The sequence below is a fragment of the Papaver somniferum genome, chromosome 4 (assembly GCF_003573695.1).
Source record: "Papaver somniferum cultivar HN1 chromosome 4, ASM357369v1, whole genome shotgun sequence".
Classification (NCBI taxonomy): domain Eukaryota; kingdom Viridiplantae; phylum Streptophyta; class Magnoliopsida; order Ranunculales; family Papaveraceae; genus Papaver; species Papaver somniferum.
In genome coordinates, this window is record NC_039361.1 from 152,903,638 (window position 1) to 152,911,465 (window position 7,828).

General features: G+C 33.5%; 1 long non-coding RNA gene across 1 annotated transcript; it reads left to right on the plus strand.

Moving 5' to 3' along the window:
* Positions 1-836: 836 nt before the first annotated feature.
* On the plus strand, positions 837-4,188 carry LOC113271606. The gene is made up of 4 exons (XR_003322228.1): positions 837-2,558; positions 2,695-2,761; positions 3,399-3,481; positions 4,007-4,188. It is a non-coding gene; the product is annotated as an uncharacterized LOC113271606 (long non-coding RNA).
* The last annotated feature ends 3,640 nt before the right edge of the window (positions 4,189-7,828 follow it).

The window sequence follows — 7,828 nt, forward strand, 5'->3', positions numbered from 1 at the left end:
CCAGTAAATTCTGATTTGGGAAGTACTTATCTTTTAACAAAATAGAAAATAAAAGTTCTGGATTATTGCTAATTCTCCAACCCAGTTTAGAAATGAAGACTCTGTCAGTGGCATAAGAGTTTCTGATACCCAAACCCCCCACACATTTTTGGCTTACCAATATCATTCCAAGACCGAAAGTAAGCAACACGCCTCAGATTGTTTTTAGACCACCAAAAAGTTCTTTGTATTGAATCTATTTTTGCTGTAATCTTTTTGGGAAGAAGAAAACAGGACATGTAATAAACTTCCAAACTTGAAATAACATGCTTTGTAATCACTGTTCTACCAGCAATATTAAGGTTAGTTCTCTTAGTATTACCTAATCTTGAATAAAATTTACCAATCAGAAACTGAAAAGATTCGGACTTCTTTATGTTAATAAACAAAGGAGTACCTAAGTATTTTTCAGTACTACTCAAGTATTTGATTCTGTAAAGACCCGCAAGCTTGTCAACGCTATTAGACTGGTCAAGTGTCGAATTAGCCGATAATAATTCGATAATTTAACATGAAAGATAATTAATAGGAATTAATCTAACAACGATCTAGATACGAAACTAGTACCACTGGATAGGACTCGAAAAGTTACGTAGAATGGACTACTCGAACGTGTCAATCAAACATCGGACGAAGAAGATATCAACATATGAGTTTGAAGGGAAAAATAGTCTTCTCGTAGTTTGACCAACCTGGGCTGCCCTTATCATTTTCTGGGTGCCTGTATAAGTGTTGGTCGGCCTTATCTCCAAATCCGGCCGAGAAGAATTCATTTTTATCTCTTTTTTCTCTTTCTTCGTCTTCTTTCTTCTTCTTCTCTTCTCCCTGTTCTTCCTCTTCTTCTGTTTCTTGCGATTCTCAGAGATTTGAGACTTGAATTTCAGTTATGATATCGTGATGGTTAGGTAGAGATCAACGCTTGTTTGAGAGTGATGGTGTTGATCCAGTTATCGAATTCAGGCTTCACAGAAAAGGTGAAAGAGAAATAGAACTTAGGGTTTATGAGAGAAGTGAATCAAAGTACGAATTAGTCAGGATTAACTTACGGAAGAAATGGTTCTGGTTAAATCGATGTTATGAAGTTGTTTTGATGTTAATTGAACTTGTAAGAAGACGGGGTTGATGCTGTTGTAATTGAAGTTATAATTATTAGGATGAATTCGAGTTCATAAGTGATTTGATGGGTTATCTGGGATGAAGATATGAGTGAGGTGATGATGGTGCTGAAGTTGCCATAGTTTCGGGAGAAGAAATTGATATTACTGTAAGTGAAGTTAGGGTTTCATAAGGAAATACTCTTAGAAGATGTAGAAGATGGAATATACAGCTGTGGTTAGATGACGAATCATGGGTAGTCATTTAATTGAAGTTTTGAAGATGATTCGGAGAAGAATTGAAGAATTAGGGTTCATGTGTTCTTCCCCAAATTGAAGTTCGGGTTTGAGTATAATTGATCTGGTAAATTGGAAATTCAGAGGATAGTGAAGCTTGGGTAAGTATCTAATTGCTTTAATTTCGATATTTTGAATTGCGTTGATTAAAGTATTTGGTTTATTTGATTGAGAATAGAACCTGGATTGAGATAAGTGCAGAATGGAATTGTAATCATGGTTTAGAGTTGTGGTAGGAAGATTGTTGAAGTTGCAGGGGATTTATATGTATGAACTGTGTATCTGATTGTTAAGGAAGCAGAATGGGATGTGTAATCATTTTGATGTTGTTTGTAAGGCTGAGATGATGGAGGCAGAGACGATGTTTATGGTTTGGATTGAAGTCAGCTCATGGTTTAGTTGATGCCAGGAAATTTGTATGAGCAGTGAATTGAATAACATATGTATTTGAGTAGGAAGTAATGACCTTGCAGACCTGGAAGTGATATTGTTACAATCTGGTGGTGTTGAAGGGAGATGTAATTAGGATTTAAGATGTAATATGCGGAGTTGGAATAGATGAATGTATTAGGTGAGATATGGATTGGTGCAGTATGGCTATGATGAAGTGGTGTTTAAATTTGTATGAGTTGAAGATGTTTGAGATACAACTGAAGATTAGATGAATGAGTTAGGAATTGTATGTACTAGTGTTGATATTGAAAATGAAATGACAATTTTGATCATCGTTGGCGTCCGTGGAACTATAATGGTGGTTATGATATGAGTTGACATAAGTAGGGGAGTTGGTAGGTTGCAGGTGTCAGAGAATTGAGATGATGCAAGAATTAAGTCTTGTTTTAGAATGGATAATGGAGCTGGGGTATAGAGTTACTTGAATGAGTGTGTACATTAGAATTAGAACTGCGGTGAAGATATGGATATATGATGCAAGAATTAAGTCTTGTTTTAGAATGGGTAATGGAGCTGGGGTGTAGAGTTACTTGAATGAGTGTGTACATTAGAATTAGAACTGCGGTGAAGATATGGATATACCGGTGGTGGATTAGTTTGTTGAAAGTAACTGATACTACTTGTGGTGATGGAATTTACTAATGGTTCATTTGGGGCTTGCCACTGCTATTGCAGGTAAGCCGAGTTTATGTTGTAAATTAGTTATGAAGCTTACATACTTAAATGTATAATTGAAGTAACACAGCTGAAGTGGAATTGCAATTGTAGATAATTGTATTGAATTACAAGTAGTAATGGTATTAAATTTTAGTTGTAGTTAATCTGAAGCTGGGGATGATTCAGTTTATTGGATGTGTTGCTAAAAGCTACAATTGCAGGTAATTGAGTTGTATTTGTGTTTGCAATTTGATGATGAAATTTGCTTAATAATATATGAATTGAAGTTGTATTTGAGTTATGTTTTGTGCAAGGGTGTTAGTCTGAGTCTCTTTAGTTTAGCTGACTTGACCTAGTGTTTCTGACTCAGGTTATCTGACTGAGTTGAGTTAACTCAGTAAACCTTAATTCAACTCATTGAGTTGACCCGTTGACCATTGACCTTGGACATTGACTTGACCTTGGACATTGACTGTTAGTTGACCTTTGACCAGATGTTGACCGTTAGTTGATTTAGATGGACCATACCTTTTGTTAACGGGCGGGTTTGATGGGCCGAGACGAAGTAAGCCCGCGGGTCATGGGCTTGGGATTAGGATTAGTCTTTCTTAATTAGATGAGTTGGACCCTTTATGGTCCGAATTATCCTTTGGTTTCTTCTACAAAGTTGTAGATATTCATAAGATTCAGGTAATGGACTATAAAACCAATCTAAGTGAATTAGTAACTTTTAGATATGCTAAAGATAGATAATAAAAGGTGTAAAGTCATAAATGGGCTTAGAACCATTAGATAGACTTGTATGAGCTTTGTATAAGCCTTTTGGCTAAATTATTAGAGTGTTTGTATGGTTAACAGTTAGTCTGTTAACAACGATCGTTTCAAAGGATGAACCAGTGGATCGTGGATCTCGAGGTAGGCGTGGCTTGTCATCAAAAGAGGTGGGAATACATTTGACTCTTTTGTAACCATTATTGTTTCTTTTACAAAAGTCTTTGTTTAATAAACTCATGCATTGTCTGATTATACATTCCATGTTGTATTTAGTTTGCATTTCGATTGTTCTGTTGATTCTTTGAATCTTTCCAAGATTTGGAAAGGACCTGTGATGTTTTGTTATCAATATGAATTGTTATGAGAAATGAGAATAATTCCACATGTGGTATATAGGATGCGCTCCTTCACATTTATACCTACATGAATTCAACGTGTATTGCTTAGAGTGGGTCACTATGGTCTTGGTGATATCAATAGCTAATGAGTGTGGTTAGCACGAATATTTTACATTGTTTGAAGAAGGAGTTTGTCCATATACATGTTTGTTTATTTCAGTGACTTGGTCACTTTTTAATGTTTGGGAAAACATTATTGTTTTCCAAATCTTGCCATGATTATTTGAAAGTTAAATGTTATTCCTGCTGGGCACCCATTTTAGGGATGATGTGCTCACCCATTTCCGCTTTCAGTTTCAGAGACAGATCACAGTTGCGCAGCGAAAGCTTCAAGTGTTGTTTTCGTTAGTTGGTTAACTTCTATTATGTTTATTATATTACATAGTGTATCTGTAAGCCAAATGACTATTGTGTATGTATTATTTGAGAGGATCTCTTGTATATATATGTTTCAGAGCGGGTTAGTTTTGGGTTAACTTTTGTATCGCATTTCTTAATTGAATGCTTAAGTACATGTTTTAGATTCTTAGTGCCTCTTTATTTAGTTAATCTCTTGGACTAGTCAGCTACTAGCTTAAGGGGCGCTACAGTGTTGGTATCAGAGCTCATTGTTAGGTCTTATATGCGAAATAATAGAATTAGCCAGTGCCAGTTAGAGAACTAGATTAGTTAGAACTGCGTTGGGTTGTGAGATAAATCTTAATAACTAAAAGTTATCAAAAATTAAAAGATTTATCTGGTTGATTGATTGATTTGTTTGTTTGGTTGTTTGTTTGTGTAATGAAGTAAAAATTGTAGGGTACACCTATAACTTTTGCTAATAAAGATTTAGAGAATAATAAGTCTAAAAAGTATGAATACGTAGATAATCCAATACGAAAAATAAATAATTGTGAGATTAGAATTATTGATAGATCTTGAAAGTCACATAGACTTGACTTATACGTAGGGTCAACAAATTATAATTACATAAATGTTATTAATATTTTCGGGACTTAATAATATTTGTAAGAGTAGTTAGAATAATAGTTCAACCATCAATATTAATAATAAAATATTGGTATAGTAATTATAGATGACAATAATAGTAATAGTAATTTTAATAAAGTAATGATTAGCATTCATCAATTAGTATCATATTGAACTTGATTTAACTAAAATTTCAATAAAGAGTAATAATTGTTAACGCTTATCTGCGATTAAATTTTGTTAATTAAACTAATGACAAATTAGGAATAGATGTTTGTGTCTATACTAGATAATATATAATACTTATCAGGCGTTAGACTTAAGAAAGTGAGAATATAATGTACAAAATAAAATGACTTAACTTGTTAGTAATATTGTACCGAAATTATTTTTAATCTAAGAAATTATTATGTAAATCTTTAAAATGAAACAAATATACATGAAGTAGTAATAATAGTATTTAGATGTTTAGTGTAATATTAGAATTAAAATAAAATAGATTCGTATATTAATAGGATACGTTATATTAATAGTAAAATCTAAAGACTATAAGGATATACTACAATTTTATGCAGACTCAAAATTAGATCATATTATTTAACCAACGCCAATATTTAGCAAGATATAGTATACGGATTCGATCTGAATAAATAAAATTTGTTATATCAATCCTTACGTGAATGTAAAATTGTATTCAGAAGATTAAGGCTTACTGTACCAACTGGACTATCAACTTAAGAATAATGAGAATAATAACACATCTGCTATAAGTGTTTGAGTAATTAAATTAGTAAGAAATTTATAATAGATAATATTTGGGAAAATTTATATATGGTATTACAGTAAAGTTAAAATTATCAAATATTATAAATTGACGTAAAAATCGAATTGGGATTACTTATATTGGTAAAAGAGATAAATGAATAATAGAAAAATAGAAAAAAATATGACTAAATTGCTTAAAGAGATATGAACTACTTATATATTTTACGAAGTAAATTTACCATAATTATACCAGTTAAGATAGAAGTTCAAGACTAATTAATTATAATAAATCAATACTTAGTCAATCCAGCACTGGGGAATAGTGAGGTTGGTAATTCTGATGTGTTCGGATGATACTTTTTACGTAGGTAGGCATTGTCAGGCATCGCGAACCTAGACAGGGCAACTGCATTCTTGTATCACTAGGCATTGATGGGGAACTTGCTTCTATTAGTGAGCTAATAGATCCCAGATTTTACTTAGAAACTTTATTGTAGAATATTTTCCCTCGTAGTTAGAACCATTATCTTATTGCAATAGAAATTAGTCAATTGAACCTAGATCCACAAATTCTAGTGGTAGAAAGCCTTATAGGTTTGTGCTTTGTTTTATGTTGTATGCGCTTAGATAAGAGATGAGATTATTTTATAAGGTGGGGAGTTTCTGAAGACTAGAAGGATGGTTTGATTTTCGAGGACGAAAATGAATAAGGTGGGGAGAATGTAAAGACCCGCAAGCTTGTCAACGCTATTAGACTGGTCAAGTGTCGAATTAGCCAATAATAACTCGATTAGTTTAACACGAACGATAATTAATACGAACTAATCTAACAACGATCTAGATACGAAACTAGTACCGCTGGATAGGACTCGAAAAGTTACGTAGAACGGACTACTCGAACGTGTCAATCGGACATCAGACGAAGAAGATATCAACTTATGAGTTTGAAGGGGAAAATAGTCTTTTCGTAGTTTGACCGACCTGGGCTGCCCTTATCCTTTTCTGGGTGCCTGTGTAAGTGTTGGTCGGCCTTATCTCCAAAACCGGTCGAGAAGAATTCATTTTTATCTCTTTTTTCTCTTTCTTCGTCTTCTTTCTTCTTTTTCTCTTCTCCCTGTTCTTCCTCTTCTTTTGTTTCTGCCGATTCTCAGAGATTTGAGACCTGAATTTAAGTTATGATATCGTGATGGTTAGGTAGATATCAAAGCTTGTTTGAGAGTGATGGTGTTGATCCAGTTATCGAATTCAGGCTTCACAGAAAAGGTGAAAGAGAAATAGAACTTAGGGTTTTTGAGAGAATTGAATCAAAGTACGAATTAGTGATGTATAAGAGGAATTAAAGATTAGGATTAACTTATTGAAGAAAGGGTTCTTGTTAAATCAATGTTATGAAGTTGTTTTGATGTTAATTGAACTTGTAATAAGACGGGGTTGATGCTATTGTAATTGAAGTTAGAATTATTAGGATGAATTCGAGTTCATCAGTGATTTGATAGGTTATCTGGGATGAAGATATGAGTGAGGTGATGATGGTGCTGGAGTTGATATAGTTTCGGGAGAAGAAATTGATATTACTGTAAGTGAAGTTAGGGTTTCATAAAGAAATACTCTTAGAAGATTTAGAAGATGGAATCTACAGCTGTGGTTAGATGATGAATCATGGGTAGTCATTTAATTGAAGTTTTGAAGATGATTCAGAGAAGAATTGAAGAATTAAGGTTCATGTGTTCTTCCCCAAATTGAAGTTCGGGTTTGAGTATAATTGATCTGGTAAATTGGAAATTCAGAGGATATTGAAGCTTGGGTATGTCTCTAATTGCTTTAATTTTGATATTTTGAATTGAGTTGATTAAAGTATTTGGTTTATTTGATTGTGAATAGAACCTGGATTGAGATAAGTGCATAATGGAATTGTAATCATGGTTTAGAGTTGTAGTAGGGAGATTGTTGAAGTTGCAAGGGATTTATATGTATGAACTGTGTATCTGATTGTTAAGGAAGCATAATGGGATGTGTAATCATTATGATGTTGTTTGTAAGGCTGACATGATGGAGGCAGAGACGATGTTTATGGTTTGGATTGAAGTCAGCTCATGGTTTAGTTGATGCCAGGAAATTTGTATGAGCAGTGAATTGAATAACATATGTATTTGAGTAGGAAGTAATGACCTTGCAGACCTGGAAGTGATATTGTTACAATCTGGTGGTGTTGAAGGGAGATGTAACTAGGATTGAAGATGTAATATGCTGAGTTGGAATAGATGAATGTATTAGGTGAGATATGGATTGGTGCAGTATGGCTATGATGAAGTGGTGTTTAAATTTGTATGAGTTGAAGATGTTTGAGATCAACTGAAGATTAGATGAATGAGTTAGGAATTG